The 18,718-nt window shown below is 36.4% G+C and overlaps 1 protein-coding gene across 1 annotated transcript in view; it reads right to left on the bottom strand.

Annotated features, from left to right (window-relative positions):
- Positions 1 to 13,154, bottom strand: part of rhbdf1b (rhomboid 5 homolog 1b (Drosophila)) — a 59,639-nt gene extending 46,485 nt beyond the window's left edge. Inside the window, exon 1 of the mRNA XM_067369476.1 lies at positions 12,917 to 13,154. The gene's annotated coding sequence lies outside the window, so the exon portion shown is untranslated. The remainder of the gene's footprint in view (positions 1 to 12,916) is intronic.
- Between the last annotated feature and the right edge of the window lie 5,564 nt (positions 13,155 to 18,718).

Consider the following 18,718-nt stretch of genomic DNA (forward strand, 5'->3'; position numbering starts at 1 on the left):
ATTTCCCACTAGAGAGGACTCGCTGTGTGGGCTGTCTGTATTGATTTGGGCTGTTAAAAATCCTCGCTGGCTCTTGATGGAAACGTCAAAACTGTGCTAATAAAGTCACTTTGTGTCATTAATTCAGCACTCCAACACTTCCATAACATACACTTAAGGGAAGAAAATTGTGATATTTCAGACAAAAAAAGCAATTTACTTCTGGAATTATGCATTAGCTCCCAAGTGAATCAGTCTTTGCAACTGCCAAAGAAGCTATTCGAGAATAATATAGTTCTCAACTCTAAAAACAGACAAACCTTTACAAGAGTGGCTGGTCTGGCAAACTGTTTTATACTTAATATGCTGTCACAGCACAATAACGGTTGAAAATGTAGGGAACTTTGAGCCATATTCATTGAAGAACCGGCAGAAAGACGCTCTGATAATCTGACGTCTGTAGCAGACTATAAAAGCAAAAACAGGACAAAACTCAGCCTTAGATGAGTAAACTTGGCACTCACAAAAACGCAAACCTGAAGCTGATGTCATTTGCGTGGAACTGCCAGGAAACGGCAGTCAAAACCAGTAAGAGAGAGTGTGGAGGCATAAACCAGTCCCAGATTTACATATACTGTAAGCCACGTTGATTTAAGTCTTCCAGTAAGATGGACACCACATGACATTATATAAACCTAAATTATCCATGACTTTGAGTTAGCATACAATTTATCTAAAATAAAGTGCCCCTATTATGGGTTTTTTTTGTTGTTGTTTTTTTATATTACTTTTCCATGTTGCGTTAAAGCCTAAAGCTGTTTGTGTAAAAAGTCTGTGTAAAAGGTCAGCAAAGTTCATAGTGCACAATTAATGGAGTTACCGATTCTTAACAGCTTGAAACAAGTCATCAGTGATTCCAGTCTTACTTCCTGCACAAACTTATGTAGGTTTGTAACAGATTTGCATAATGGCAGCCTATGGTCTTCATTGGCTGCTCGCAAACAATGTCTACTTTGAAAGGCCCTCAAACACTGTAGTTGTAGCTGAGGCTTGGAAAAGTTTGGTTTGTTTTGTCAACATGTCGAGAAGATGCTGTTTTCTGCACTGTGAATCCACTTTGCACGCACTTCCAAAGGATGAGGACTCGGGCTCGAATTGAAACCAACACCATCATTACTGTTCGTATCACTGTGTATCCAAGTACTAAGGAAGCCTCCGGAGCTGAAATTCAGATATGGTTTCTGACATGAGCTGTAAGCAGTAGACCAATCGCAACAGACTGGGCCATCCAACCAAAGAGTAGGTTCTTGGAAAGGAGGGGTTTAGAAGGAACGAATACTTTATAGAACTGTTTTGAACTGTTGCAATGCATATTGTAAAATTATATATGAAAATATGTAAGTGTTTTTGACCTTGGATGCTAAAGACCATCTCCAAAACAAAATTATAAACCTTTAAATTAACAGGGGCACTTTGATAACTAGTGAGTGAATAAAAAAAAAAAAAAGTTTTTCCTATAAATTTGTTTTTTTTTTCCAAACTACTTAAGGTTTTATTTTAAAGCATTTTAATCCAGAAATTAAAAACATGCTCATCATAGAAATGGTTTAAGTCATTTTATGTATGAATTGCATTTTTAATGATTTTTTAAAAAATAAATTAAAGACGTGTATTTAAAGGGATAGTTCACCCAAAAATAAAAATTATCCCATGATTTACTCACCCTCAAGCCATCCTAGGTGTATATGACTATCTTCTTTCAGACGAACACAGAGACATATTTAAAAATATCCTGGCTCTCTAAAGATTTATAATGGTGGTGAACTGGGGGCGTGTTTTGAAGCCCAAAATAAATGCATCCATCCATCATAAAAAATAATCCATACAGCTCCATGGGGTTAATAAAAGGCCTTCTGAAATGAAGCAATTGTTTTTTTTTTTTTGTGAAAATATATAAAGTACAATAACTAGCTTCCAGCAGATGGCCGTATGCATTGATTTGCAGCGGAAGATTGAACTCTGACCCGACGCATGATGCAATGATGAACAGAGAAGCTCAGAGAACAAAACAGTGGTCACGAATTTGAAGTCTAAAACGAGAAATGTCAGAGGATTTCAATATAAGAGAAGAGGAGCTTGATTTTGTTGCCCAGCCATATTTGTTTAAATCACAAGAGGCACTAAGGCCACGTTCACACTGTACGTTTTAGGGATTGACAACCGCATTTACTTGTGAGGTGTGAGTCTTGAAATGTCCTGTTCACACAGCAACTTACAGTAGCGTCTGGAACTGTATGAACGTGCAGCGAGTCAAGCATGTATTCTCTTACTATTAATCATAACGACAGTGACCAACTTAACCATATTAAGGACTCCAATAAAGGACTGACAACCGTATTCTGCTGCTGTGTGAACGTGGCCTAAGCTTACACCACTCCTACATCCTGGCCACATTCACACAGCAGCAGAAAACGGTTGTCAGTCCTTTATTGGAGTCCTTAATACGGTTACGTTCACACACAGTACGGTTATTTACGGGAGTGACAACCACATTTTATAACCAAACCCACACCCGTAAATTTTCAGGACTCACAACCACATTGTCTGAATATTCGGGCTGTGTGAATGGAACCGGACTGGACAACTAGTTGTCTGTCACATTATACAGAGCAAGAGAGCCGGTGTTTTGTGTGTGGTTTCAATTTTGGTAACTTACAGTGACAGAGATATGACCTGTGCACCATCTTAAGGGGTTAGATCCAGTCACTGTTCTCCAGCGGAGTGGCTCCTGTCAGTTTTGTGTTTCTATTCCAAATTCAAATGCCGTTTCATGCGCTAGACGTCGCAAAGGGCGTGACACCAGCGTTGCCAAGTCTGCGGTTTTCCCACAGAATTGGGCTACTTTTACACTGTTGCCGCGGGTTTGTTTTTCATGTCCGCGGGTTGAATCGACACAAAATAACACGATATTTAGTCCCTGGAATGCAAATTTTACCAGGGGAGCCCCACCAAAAAAGCGAATTTTTATACGCTATTTATTCCGTAGAACCCCCCTGAAATGCGATTGGGCTAGTTTTGGGCTGGCTTTGAGGAGCAATTGAGCGTGTTTTGTTGTGAAAACCTGGCAACCTGTGTGACACATGTGTGCGTCGGTTAAAGACTCCGGCTAGCACGTGTTTACATACTGCTGTAGGTTACTCAAGTTTTGATGGATGAACTTGCGGTTTAATTAGTCTCTTGTCACGTCAAATGTGATAATACTTTTCAGTTTTATGGACGTCGCCATCTTTAATATTACGTTGGTCACTGTCGTTATGGTTACTAGTAAGAGAATACGGGCTTGACTCTCGTTGCACATTCATACAGACGCTACTGCAAGCTGCTGTGTGAATGAGATTTCAAGACTCACACCTGTAAGTAAATGCAGTTGTAAATCCCAAAAACTGACACGCCGGGTTCACACCGCAAGCGGCAGCAGAGCGGAAGCAGCGCGTTAGCAGCGCGTGAGCGGGAACTGCAGCTGCAGAGACGCGCGAGTGTTCACACTGGAAGCGTTTGTACAGCGTCACAGCAGCGGCTCGAAGCTGCATATAAAGTGAGCATTTCTTTACAAAGACAGCTATAAATTTGTTTTTATAATTGGTCATTGTTAAACTTGATAGTCTTGAAAGTTTGTTAACATGCAAGGTGTACAACACTCACATATAAACATAAAGCCTAAATAAAAATAAATAAATAAAAGCCTCCTGTCATCCATTGCTGCACACGAATGAGGTAAGCTTTGTGTTTTACATCATCTGACGCATGAACATGTTTACAAGACTGCAAACTCGGCGAAAAAGACAGCAAACTCGGGTTTGATTTGGGTATGCAAGAGCCTATATGGCTGTCTGTGTAATAACTAAAATAATGTTTATATATCATTTTCTGGCTAGTTTAGTTTTCTATAATAAACCAGGCTATACTTTAACCCAAACTGAATAATTAAAAACACGTTTAAATGAGTAAATCTTCTATAAATATTTTTTAATATTAATTTTCTCTCCTGACATACTTCAATTCTTGTTAAAACACACTAGATATGCTTATTCTGTGCATTTTGAGCACTTTTTGTGTGAAATCACTTTTATTTTGTCCATCAAAGGTGTACTTTCACTTTAATTGAGCGTTAGCAGAGCAGCAAAAATAGACCCAGCGCCGAAACGATCGCGGCACTGCCGCTTCTGCTCTGCTCCTGCTCCGCGCTGCCGCGCAGCCTCTGCGTGCGGTGTGAACGCTCTCATCTGTTAACATGGACGCCGAAAAAATACGCGCTGCTTCTGCTCTGCTGCCGCTTGCGGTGTGAACCCGGCGACAGTGTGAACATGGCCCTTGTGTCATACATCGCGTGAGGTTACTCATTTTGCGTCTTGCGCAGTAGGCCTATATGTACGTTCGTCTGGCAGAAGTTAGATATTTTAGATTATAAAGTTTGGAATACTTTATGATGGATGGATGCATTTATTTTTGCAGACAAAACAGGCCCCCGTTCACTGCCATCATAATGCTTGGAAGAGCAAGGACATTTTTAAATATATTTCTGATTATCTGAAAAAAGAAAGTCATATACACCTAGGATGGCTTGAGGTTGAGTAAATTATGGGATCATTTTCATTTTTGGGTGAACTGTAACACATATATCAAATACTAGAGAAATGCCATGTGTATTCATCTCTGTATATTGCTTAAAAAATAAACTGTCTGGCCTACATTTACGGACTCATGTCTGCCAAGAGGTTGACTTTGAAATATAACAAAGAATTCCATCTGTGTTCGCACTTCAGTTCTCTCCAGTGAGTCCAACACACCCAATTAATAGCCACTGAGCGGTTGCTCTGCTTTAAACTGCACAATCCCAGCTTCCATCAGCATGCAGTGACATGTAAGACAAACAGGCTAAGCCTTGCACCAGCATTACACAGCAAAACATGAATGGTGCTCCTAATAAAATTTTAACCATATGGTGAAAACAGTTTCTATTCAAAGTAAAGCACAAGAATGATAAAGTCTATCTGTAGCCCTGCAGATGGGCAAATGATGTTGTATTAAGGGCTATTTGAGAGCTGTGGGGTGGATCGCCGCCTTTGTCTAAGAAGGGGCTGCGTTCACAATAGTGCTCATTATGAGGCATCTTCACACTGTGAATTTGACATGAACACTTCCTCTGTTGGAACACACTGTATGAAAATAAGATGTTAATTGTCCGCAGATGGTGCACAAGCTTAAAAAGAAAGTGGACAATAAAGCGAATATTTCAGACATCTGACATCAAGATCAAATAAAGACACTCAAGGTCTCAAATCACACGAAAGCCAAACTTTTCCTCCCCAAAAGATTTTAGACTCTGCAAGGGTTTTAACAGAAAGACGTGATTATTTCTGTAGAAATTGATAGTAATTCTTACCTATTTAAACAGGAAAGCTTCAAAGTCTTATAGTCAAGAAGCAGCAGGCTGTCAAAACCTTTAAATAACATTGGACTCCATTTATAAGACCACAATTTATTAAGTTTAAGTTTGTTGTGTTCATGGAGTCAAAAAGCCGCCTGTGTGATGATGTGTTATTGCAATCACATGTTCTTGGATATTTACTGCTAGTAAACTGAACATTTATATGATTTGACTATAAATATAACCATTAAACACCATCCTTTACAGAATTCTTATTATTGGCAGTAAGACCAAAAGGATGCTTTTGAAAATGTCTTACATTAATCCTATAATATTTATGGAGGGAAAAACTAGATCAGTTCCAAACAACACTTTTCCAGTTCAACCGCTCAGGTAAAATGCTCATGGAAAAAGTCAAAGACACTGAATTTCTCTGAGGTAATTGCATCCATCCTTCAAGATTTTCCTTTTTGATGTATCAACCTGCAGGAGAAGTTAAAAACAGACTGAGACTTATAATGAATAACAGTTTAAATTACTTTCATCACACAAACTTTTCACATGACTTGTAAATTCTACACGAAAAAATGCTGGGTTGTTTTAACCCAAATTTGGGTCAAATATGGACAAACCCAACATTTGGGTTAAAAAAATGCATTTAAAAATTTAACCCAATGGTTGGGTTTGTCCATTTTTAACCCAAACAGCATTTTTTAGAGTGATAAGGACTATTTTTATGAAACTTTTTTAGGAGTCTGACAGCCGCTGTTTCCAATCCACTTTTACTGTATGGACAAAAGCAGCTCAGAAAACCTGCTAAACATCTCTTCATGTGTGTCATGAAAGAAAAAAATCATACAGGTTTGGAATAACATGAAGGTGAGTAAATGATGACAGAATTTTCATTTTCAAGTGAGCTTTAAAGTCAGCATGAAACGAAAGTTGCAAAAGTACTTTCTTCCCTATAGACCAATATGGTTTATGTGGGCGGAGCCTACCTGTTTGCAGAAAACTACAGTTCTGCAATAGCAGTCTATGGAAGCCACGAAATAAAAGAATAAAAAGTTTCAAATTTATTTCTCACAATTCTGACTTTTATTTCTTGCAAAGATGTGTGAGATATACTCATTGTTGTTCCCCCAGCTTTAAAGTGCGTTTTCAACAATGGTATTTTATAAAAATTAAGACTATATTGTTTGCATTCCGATTCCAAAATCCAGACGCACAGCAAAAAATGTTTCTCTTATTCTCTGGATTTTGCACATTTTCCTCCACCTGTTACCACTATTTATCTGCAACCACTATGTGCGCCCAGCTGCAATTGACGTAACTGTGACGTCTGCTTCAAATGGGTCTATTGTGACGTATATCTGAGTGAAACAGCTTCTTTGAACGAAAAAATGTAGGATGGGACTTAATTGTGTCCACTGGGAATTGATTGGGTCATTGTTGAGTGCTATTGCAGTGATGTCATGTGAGTGACAGGTTGCCCCGCGCTCATGAAGAGAAGAGAAGAGAAGAGAAGAGAAGAGAAGAGAAGAGAAGAGAAGAGAAGAGAAGAGAAGAGAAGAGAAGAGAAGAGGTAGGGGAAGTTATTTTAGTTAGATTACGAAAGCACACGGAAAAGAAAAAAACTATGTGTGCACCGATAAATCATTTACATGAATGAATACTGCAATATTCAATAAAAAATATGAATTATACAATTTTTATTTGGTGATTGATTTGAATGGTGACTAAAACTGCAGTAATGTATGAACAGATATCCTTTTGGAGGAACTTCTGATCATCTTTACCATTAACACAAATTCTTGAAGCCAAATCACTTCACTGAGTGATTTTCTTTTCTTTTTATTAATTCAAATGATCAGAAATATTCAGGTCATTGACAAGAGCCTAAAAGCCTCTGAAATATATGATGACGCACAGACTGCCCGAGAGCAGATGAACTTGTCCTACCACGTGACGTCCTAAGGCCCAGGCGCAACCCATGTCTCTGCTGAGGCTACTGGGATTATAAAACCCCTGCTCATTCTGGATAAATTTAAATCTTCATAATATTTCTTTTTCCAAAGCAAAGTAGAAAAAAAATCAGCTTACAGTAACAATAAAATTACAGTCAAATCCCGTTTCTTATGTTAGGTCCAGAGGTCCACTAATTAATACAAATGTGGCATCCTTTCAAATGTGCCTATGTCATCACAACAGACAGAGTCTGGATGGGGCCTGTGGTTTCCTGATAGGACCAGCAGGATTGAAAGAGACATGGAGAAGCAGAGAAAGAGCTGGTTATGCACACATGGGGTTTACCCGCCACAGTCTGCTTTTTCTTCCAAATTCATCAGCCAGGAAACAGAGAAAGAAAGAGAGAAAGAATCAAGAATAAAGGTAAAAATATCACGAATTAAGGTAATTTGATTCTCCACAAGAGCTGTATCATCAGTTTTCATTTTTTTTTAATTTTATTTCCATTACTTCACGACAAAATGTCATTCCATCCTTGCAACTTTTTTTTTTTTTTTCAAATCTAATTTTGGTGAACATCCAACAAATCCTCTACTTTTTCATCTTTCAATTTCCAGACACACACACAATACCCTGGTGCTCAATTAACTTCACAGTAACGACAATTCTGTTATGCTGACAAAATATTAATCTAAATCAGATCCATTTGAAGTGTTGGTAATCTAATAAACTGAACGGATTGCTCAAAAGGAATTTGGAAGTGAATGCACTCCCTGTGATCTGACAGCTCTTATCTCTCACTTTTTTGTATTTTAGTTTGGGATATGTCTGAACTAGTCTGCACTTCCTGAATGCTGCAAGAAATCTTTTGTCCACTTGACTGTTCATATACTTGCGGAATTATAAATGCAGCATGTTGCAGACACGAAAAGCATTGGACACTTAATGCATACTTCAAAATCTATGCATGCCACTGCATTGAATATTAAAATATCAAACCAAATGTTATTTATTTTGAAGAAAATAAGCAAAAGCACATTCTTTTTTCTTAAAGTTCCCAAAAAGTTAGATTTGGTTTTAAATGGGTCATAAACTGCATCTGATGCAGCTGCAACTGCATTCTACTTATAATGTTATCAAGATTTTTACATCAAAAGACTTGCTAATTAGAACTTAAGTAATAAGATATTTTTGGCCCTCTCTTTCAAATTCTCCGTTTTGATTGGCGCATTCAAGACTTGGAAGTAAACGCCCACTGCTATGATTGGGTAACAGTTTTGAATAATAAAATAATTTTCAGCGTCCACATGTGGAATTGTTTAGCAAACTCCTGATGCTGAATAATATCTTGTTACATAGTTTAAACATTTGCCAACAATGTGAAACCTTTATGGGTATTACATTTGCTTTATAAGTCTTGGTTGTGGCAAATAAAATTTAAGTACTTGGAGTTACCACAGTTATAATTGGAAAACAATGACTTTTGGTGTTTCATGTTAACGGAATTATAAAGGAATCTACCACTGTTTGTCACAATGTCATTCTTATAGGCTATTCATAGTCCATAATAGCAATACAAAAGCAGCGTTTTCTATGTGTTTTCTTCCGTATCCGATAATCCAACGCATTAACCCCATAAATGCCACAGCAAAGGAACGAACAGCAAATCAGAATGATCACAACTAGACTGCAGCGCTACAGTATAAATACTCAGTACATATCAAACAATCTGTAACAGACAAAGCAATAGTGACGTATGCGGTTACTCACACTTGTGTGTTGTGACATTACTGTCAGATCCAATATAGTCTGCACTCATCTTTTATTTTCAGTCTCTCTAAAAAACCTGCATCGAACTGGGTCTTGTTTAAAAACAAATCTGCAGTAAAATGAAGCGAACAAACAGACAATGTCTTAATGAAGTGATCTTAAAAATAAAGTTCATCCACGCTCTTCTTTATAGGTTAGGATCATAAGGATGGCAATACAAAGACTGTTTTGTAAAAATGTCTTGTAATCCTCTATCGGTTTGTTGCTGGAGTAATCCTGTGTTTGCGTGTCTTGTATTTGCTGCGTGAATAGAGGCAACGGTGTAGAAGTAGGCGTTGATATTCTCCTGCAGAGGCAATCTTTCATTGCACTATGACGTAATAATGTGACAAAATCTGAAACGTGTCATTTTCTGAGCTTGGTTTCAATAAAAGCTGTTTTTGGACTAACAAGGAAATTATGAGTCTTAAAACTTACAGGATAATTTATACTACAATGACCTCTTATATGTCAAAGAACAAGGAAATATTGATTTTTTCAATTCATTGTTGTGAATTTGTGCAATTTAAAATAAAGTTTTGTATTGTATAATCAAATGTAATTTATTCCTTTAATAGCTAAACTAATTTTAAGCAGCTATTACTCCAGTCTTCAATGTCTTTCAAAAATAGTCTTACTTTCCCTATAACTTTGAATGACAGTGTACATGATGCCATATTCTCATATTCTATTTCAATGCTGTCGAGAAGTGGATAGGCAATTCAGTCCAATCTGATGCAACTTGTGTGTACACTGATTACCTAGGGATAAAATTGGAATCTTAAAAGATTATAAATCATAAACAATAATATGACCTTGCATAAGGAAGAGGTGTAATGGAACATGAGCTTGAGGGAGATGTGCGAGAGTCTACTGGAACAAAGCCGTACAGTCTGCTGCGATTTCATAATACAACACCTATTCCAAGAAACAGTCAATTGCTGTGTTTATCTGACATGCTATTACCAAATTGAGAGACGCAAAGCTATGGTAAAGTCAGTGTGTGGGACCAAATCACCCAAGCTTATGATAATTCCACAAATGGGATCATATACTACTCACACACAACAGCCTCATTTAAGATCAAGTAAAGTGTTTTCTGCACACTGTAACATCCCTAGAAGCTTTAGTTACATACATACAGCAGCCACTGATATGTATTAGCTTTTGTTTCAAAACATGCACAAGAAATTAGGCCTGTCAAGATCATCAATTCTGTGTTGTTGAAGACGATTAATTGTCATACAAATAATTGCGATTAACAACTTAATTCTTTTTGTTTCATGCCACTGGGTAAGTCTCATATGTCATTATTTACTTGGAATTTTTATATATATATATATATATATATATATATATATATATATATATATATATATATATATATATATATATATAAAAATTAGTGCTGTGAAAACGATTAATCTAATCTAACATAAAAGTTTGTGTTTACATAATACTGATATATTATATATATAAGTACTATGTAAGGACAAACTTTTATGTTAGATGCAATTAATAAATAAAATTATTAAATCGCATTTAACATAATTTTATTAATAATTTATAAAAATACAATTATAATAAAATAGACCCAAATGATTTACTTCAATGCTGTGAAAAATTGTTTATATAATAAATTAATATAATATAAAATATAATATAATATAATATAATATAATATAATATAATATAATATAATATAATATAATATAATATAATATAATATAATATAATATAATATAATATAATATAATAATGCATTGTGATTAAACCCACAAACCTTCATTTTGTAGTCTTTGACTGTCTATATTATTTGGCAAAATGTGATTAAAATTTTAAACTGCACAATTATTGCGTTATCTCGAATAATTACAATTTAATCTAATAACCATGATCAGATGATTATTTAATAATTGTGACTGGCCCGCAAGAAAGCAACCTATTTTCTTTTGCAGAAAGAGAATTACCAATATCTCTAAAATGGCCAAGCTTGATATAAAAGTAAATGGTCCTATTTATGCAAATCTATGATGTATTAAAAAAGATTCAGTGAGCATTGTAGTCACCAGATGGCTGAATGTTGGCCTGTCATCTTCACAAAAATCTGCACCACGGCATGCTGTCTCTGTGTGTCCACTAATGAATAATTATTGATTTAGAGCAGGAATTTTATTTGTCAGATACAAATAATATAAAAGACTTCCTTGAGGTCCACTGAGAAGGACATTGTACTTGTTCTTGAAACTTAGCACCTGTGCTCATATACAGCACTAATGGCTCAGATGTGCTCCTGTATTCCCTGGGCTACACTTTCAACTTCATGGACCCTTTAATAGTTTCCACTATCCAAACAGGCCAAATATTCAGTGTTGCTTATAAGACAAGACAGTCAGTAAAAATAAAAGTGAGAATGAATTCATGTGTAAAAAGTTTTGCACATCCACTGATAAAAGTATGATATTGATTTGTAGTCACACAAATAAATGAAAGAACAATAAAGTTTCTGGACATCAGATGTTTTAACTGACTTTGCATGTGCACCTTGCACATTCCTGCAGCTGTAACCACTAAAATTTGGTGCAGATTTTATAAACATGAAGACAGTTTCTGTTTTCTGCTAATTTATAGTTTACTGTGAGGAATTCACTGGATAAAAATAACACAGCTAGTCAATAATTCAAATGTTGGGGAATTCGGGGCTAGTTGTCACACCAGAATATTTCACAAGGCACATTTATTTTTATAAATCCATTTCTGGAGACACAACATTCTGCAATAACTATTACATGAACTAACAATGAACACTTCTACAGCATTTACTAAGCTTAGTCAATGGTAATTTCAACATTTACGAATACATTTTTATGTTGTATTTGTTAACGCCTTGTGAACTAGCATGAACAAACAATGAAAAATTGGCTTTTTTACTAACGTTAACAAAAAATTAACAAATACTTTAAAATATTGCTCATTGTTAGTTCGTGTTAGCTAAAACATGTACCAATGTTAACAAATGAGACCTTTTAAAGCGTTTACAATTATAACATTTAAAACATGTGAGAACTTGCCCAAGCCTGATATTTATGAGAAATGTTATCGTCCTGAGAACATGACAAAGGGCAAAATGCAGTTTAAAATATAAAACAGAGGTAGTATTTGGTTGGAGTTGTTCATAATTGTTGACATTATTGTGTGGTTTATTCTTCTGGTACATGGAGAAAAGCCCCTGGCTGACTGAGGAGAATCCGTGTCCATTAAAATGACTAAAGCATTGACGCTCGTTACACTTAATCCACCAATTGCAGATTATCATGCAGCCAGATTACAGATGCATGCAATCGCTTTGCAAAACCATTTTACAGAAGAACACATTTATGGGCTGTCTAAAAACCTGGTGAGCTGAATACCTAGACATCTTTTTTTAGGGTCAGCACATAGCTGTATGGTGACCCAAAATGCTGTCTATGTAGGCACTAGGCAGCTCACTAGTGTGTAAGATAGCCATCATTTAAACAAAAAAAATTATGTGCAATGTACACTAGCTGCATACCGCACACAAGCTTTTGCAGATCTTTATGAAATCATATCACTTATGATGCATACAGTCACATGTGAGTTGACACATATCCTACTCACAACCACAGACTCAACCAATAAAGATATTATATCTGTTACAACGTGTGCAACTTTAAAACACCAAACGTAAAGAGTCCCATTGAAATAAAGCCATACCTTCTGATGGACTTTCAGATCTCAGCGACTAGGTTTGTTCATTAACCGGCGTTTAGTGTGATGCACCTTCTTCGCAGAAGAATTATATTGTCAAAGCATAACTAAACAGTACGATAGCAATGTGATTTTACATAGTCAAATCTTAAATCCAAACTTTGCGACAACGCTGCAAATAAAAACCATGCTGCCCGCCTCGTAAATTCCCACTCTTGAAGCCCAGCACACACAGGGCGGCGAGTTTCAGTCTAGTTCAGTTTCAAGCTGTAAAAATACGCCCACACTCGCAGAAAGAGACGGAGTGGGCGGAGACTACATTGACGTGCAGATGTCACTAGCCAATCAACGGCACTCAAGGGCGTAAACAAATGACTACTGATGTCTTCTTCTAGCTTAACCGCAAAGGATGCCGAAACCGCTGTTGTGTTGTGCGTCATTTATGGCAAGAAACAACAAGTGCTGCTTTATAATAAACATACACTTTCTTGAGATAAATCAAGATATATAGGCCTACCATATTTTATTTATACCATACTATTTTCCCCGTCCTTTGCACGAAATAAAATCGGGGTCTTCATTTGAACCTCTAACACAATTTAACTACAATATACTCTTATCTATAACCAAGTGTAGGCTACTGTTTATGGATTTTTAAACCTTTCTAATAGAGCTATTCAGTCATGTGTCAATTTGTTGGTCATCGTTCATGGGTTCCCTTTGGAATTTCCAGGGTTTTTTTTTTTTTTTAGAATTGTGGTTTTCGCTTTAGGAGTAAGAGCTCCCAAAAATAATGTCATTTATTACTCACCCTCATGCTGTTCCACACCCATAAGACCTTTGTTAATCTTCAGAACACAAATTAAGATATTTTTGTTGAAATCCGATGACTCAGTGAGGCCTGCATAGCCAGTAATGACATTTCCTCTCTCAAGATCCATTGATGTACCTAAAACATATTTGAATCAGCATGTCGAATCATGATTCGGATCGCGTGTCAAACCGTCAAACTGCTGAAATCACATGACTTTGGCGCTCTGAACTGCTAATTCGACACACTGATTCATTATGCTCCGATGCTTCCTGAAGCAGTGTTTTGAAATTGGCCATCACTATATAAGTCGTTATTTTGGGGTTTTTTGGCGCACCAAAAATATTCTCGTCGCTTTATAATATTAATATTGAACCACTTTACTCACATGAACTGATTTAAATATGTTTTTAGTACCTTTATGGATCTTGAGAGAGGAAATGTCATTGCTCCTTATGCAGGCCTCATGGAGCCATTGGATTTCAACAAAAAATATCTCAATTTGTGTTCCGAAGATTAACAAAGGTCTTATTTTTGGGAGAGCTAAACCTTTAACATTTTTTGATGAAGCTAGAAGTTTGTGTAGAAGTTTATGTAGAAGTTTGTTCTACATGAATTATATAGCGTTATAGACATGAGTACGCATAAATGGTGCGCAGGTGCGCATGCGTGGTAAAACAAACGATGCGCACCAGAAAACATGGAGGGAAAGTCTTTTGAGTACCAACATTTTTGGGGACAGGAACACGTTTATTTACTGGAGTAGGATTTTTCTACATATTTAGTAAGATAGCAATCATGATGGAAAGTGTGTTCTTTAATGTTTAAGGGTTCACCACGCATGTGATTCGCGGATTAACTGCTAAATTTAACTATCATAGAGTGAAAATTAATAATTAATAATATGTCTCGCCAATTAACACATTTAAACGATTTTAGAAGCGGAAGAAGAGGCGAAAATCGGGACTCGCGAGCTGTTATCTGTGCCATACCCGAAGCGCGTGCACACACACAGAGAGAGGGGCGCGTTTCAGACAGCACTCGAACACCAAATTGATTCCTCTTTACTTTCGCTACTTTCGGACACATACACACAAAGTTATGTCAAAAGCGGCAAGTATTTTATCAGTTATGTCATTAGCGAACAGTTGAGAAAGAAACAGGATGTGTGCCAGTGTATTCAGTCTGTGCATGCATTCCGTCTTAATACTTCTGCGTCGGACCTACGCCTATGCGTCTGTTTTCATTTATACTTCTGCGTCGTTGTCCGCGTCGACATGCCACTAGTAGGCAGTGTCCGCAGTCATGTTGAGTATCAAGGCAAAGGCCGAAGAAGCAGCAGCTTGTCATGTACATTGTCAGAGAAGCTTACAAATAGAAGCAGAAAATAGGTAATGACTTATGTTGCAGTATGACTGCATGTGTCCCCTGAAACAGAGCATTTTTTAATTCCTATGGAAGTTGAAACCACTCGCTCTTCTCCGAGTGCTCCAGTTTTTTTTTTTTTTTTTACCTGAGGGAGGGGTTCTAGCAGACCAATCACAGCACTTGCGGTCCGCGTAGAATTTCTTCTTCTTCTTCTTCTTCTTAGTTTTATGGCAGATTGCAACCATGACTTATCATGTGCATACCGCCACCTACTGTATCGGAGTATGTAGCATGGATTTCAATCTACTTTACCCACTTAGAATTGATGCATTGTTACATTTTTGAAGAGGTGCACATCAGGCTACGTGGTAGGCTACGCGTGGTACACACAGCCTACGCCATAGCTACGGCATACACTCGATGCCGAAGCCACTGTTCATAAGCTGGTATATATAGAAGGCATGCACTGATTTGAGTAGTCAAGCACTCAAACTTCCATATTTGTAGCAGTTGTAGTCCATATATATTGTCAACTTGTTAGCAACCTTTTTAAAAATCAAATCAAATTCACATGTGATATATGAATTTATGTACAACAATTATGAAATCTCTTCAGGTAAAGTTAATCACAGACCGTATTTTACTCATATACATCCAAAACTGCTATTAAAAACACATAGGAAATTCCAGAGGAAACCCTCGGCTTGAAAATGCTAATTGTCTTCCGGGTTTTAGAACCACAAACTCAACAGCTGATGCACATTCCACGTGTATTATTCAACATTTATTCTTTAATAGTCTTCAACTTGCACTGAAGAGTTCTGGATATTCAGATGTAAGCCTATTAAGCTGTAGGATGATATTTGTGGAATTTCATGTGGAAAGATTGAGGTAGATATCTTAGCACTTTCAGCTCTGCATGAGGGAAACTGAAGTAACTCAAACTGACAGCTCCTCATATCAGTGTTATTGTGCTGCCATGGACTAAATATCAGTGTAATGAGATCTCTCATCCATGGATCCAGTTTAGCTATTTAATTCAAAGTTACATGATTGCTTTTCAGAACAGAGACCCAACTCAGTGTATTCACTATTGAATTTGGACACAGTAACTTTAGCAATCCTAATAGGATTGTGCCATAGAAAAATTAACTAAATAGCAGAAATCCAAAGAAAACGACAACTGTCTAACAGGAATTCACATTCAGAAGATGCCGGGTAATGTTGATAGTGCAATAAGGAATGAAAAGTACGTAATTTGAGAATATTAGACAAGCTAAAAAAACGTTTAACACATGTTTCTTGAATATATAACATCTGGATGAATATGAATTTTTCAGCAGTGGTGCATGCCTTTAATTCAGACAGGTACCACTCCTCCTTCTGGCACAGAAAACCATATTTTATGTGAGGAAACAAAAGTAAACAGAGGACGATAGGATCGTCCCTAAAGAACAACACGATGCCGATTCCTATTTTGATTGGATCTGCATGTGGATGCATCCTCTTCCCCTTCCTGAAAATGAACAGCATTCCTCCTACAGGATGGACAAACTTCCGGCTGGGGTTTTCCAGTGCTTAGCTTGGGCCCAAAATGCACATTTTGGACTTATTTTACATTTCCATTTATTCCGAACCTGGATGAGTTTCTTCCGTTTAACATAGAAGAAATTTTGAAGAATATTGTAATTAGACAGTTGACGGAAGCCATTGACTTCCATAGTAGGAAAAAAATACTATGGAAGTCAATGGCTACCATCAACTGTCTGGTTACAACATTCTTCAAAATTTCTTCTTTCTTCTATTTATCTTCATTTTTGGGTGAACTATCCCTTACAAAAACTTTTCTTTCTAAATTCTCAATACTCAAAAATAAAAATGACTTATAACTGATAGTATTAGAAATTGAATGCAAGAGAATTGTAGGAATAATTAAAAATAGATATTTTTAGTTCATCTTATTTACAAAGTGCATACGCTAATACACACTTCTAGAGCCCAAAGAAGGTGTGGAGAGCTTTGATTCCACACACTGATATAACAAAAGAAGCCCACAACTGAAAGCCGAACAAATCAGATATGCTGCTCCACAATGAGGGCACATTTGCTACACAGAGGAAGCAGAAAAAAGGCACAGATATCTTTGGATCACCCTTGCAATGAATCAATCCCTGCATGGGGGAGCTATCAGAGATTTAGTGCTCTGTGCAGATGAAGGAATGCAGGTAGAAAGAGGAGAGAGCATGCATGTCATTAGCTCTATCAGCATATGGAAGACATTATGTCCTGACCTGAGATTTAACCTTGTCTGAACCCTGTGCACTTTCCTGCTTTATGACTTTTGTGGTTCACACTCACTCGCGCTGTTATATGCTCATAGCTCAAAAATACTTGCCATTTAATCAACCCTCTGCTGTCGAATCTACCTCGCCATGGCAAGATAATAGCAATAAACATATTTCTATTGAGTTAGGGTCTACACAAAACAACGCAACAAATAAAGTGTATTCTCTTGCTGTGTCTCATTTCAAAAGCTGCACCCTTGCAAACTATTCCAACTCAGACTTTCAGGGGAAACATTTTTTGAACAAAGACTGAAAGAGTTGTCGGAAGCTTAGTCATGGTGAGGTGGAAGTCATTTGACCATTATGTAATTCATTTACAGCCTTCATTTAGCTTTTTACTTCTGCTGATTGTATTTGGGCTTCAAAATTCATAAAAAAAGTTGTTTTATTTGTAAGGATTATCATAATGAACAAAACTTATAAGAATCATAAATGTTTGTTGGTCAGAGCTTGTTTTTTTTTTTTTTTTTTCTTGCAAAAAGCCAATTGAAAAATCCTATTGTTGTTTGTTGTTGTTGTTGTTGTTGTCCTGAGGGAACCAGTGTGCTGCTTAACTTCCGGGCTGACCTACAAAAATACATCATTACTGCAGCACTCTATAGCAGTCAATTTTATAATGATTACTTTTCTGAAATTAGACATCCTCAATGGCATATGAAGCAGAAAAATGTGACCTCCGGAGCAGAATTCATAAACAAATTACTCTAACAAGACTCTTGATGAGTTATTTTTGGTGAATCAAAAACATACAGCATGACCAATGTAGTAATGTAATTATGATGTAAAAGTCAAAATAATTACGTAGTCATATTTATGAGATGTCGAAATTCTGACTTAAAAAGTTATAACTATGAAAAAAGTCAAAATTATGACAAAATTCATAAGTTTGACCTTTTTAGGTCATAAGTTCAATTTTTTAATTGAATAATTATGACTTATGTGATAATTATGGCTTAGTATGTCATAATTTTGACTTAATTCACTTTTCATGTCATAAATATGTGTCATGACTTTTACATCATAATTATTTTAAAAAGCATGATTTTTTTTCTTATGTGGCAGAAATAGGCTTAAACTAGTCATAATTTTGTCATAATTTTAATATGTAAGTCTCATAATTTTGTCTTTTTATTATCAGAATTATGGCAATATGTCATAGTGTTAAACCCTCATTCTGTTAGTTTAGTGTGAGTTCACTGTGATCTAAAATTTTTCTAATATAGGTCAGTTATATCACAAACATCATGTACAAGTTACACATTTTATTTCCATACACAAAGTATT

Source organism: Chanodichthys erythropterus, chromosome 19 (assembly GCF_024489055.1).
Source record: "Chanodichthys erythropterus isolate Z2021 chromosome 19, ASM2448905v1, whole genome shotgun sequence".
Lineage (NCBI taxonomy): Eukaryota > Metazoa > Chordata > Actinopteri > Cypriniformes > Xenocyprididae > Chanodichthys > Chanodichthys erythropterus.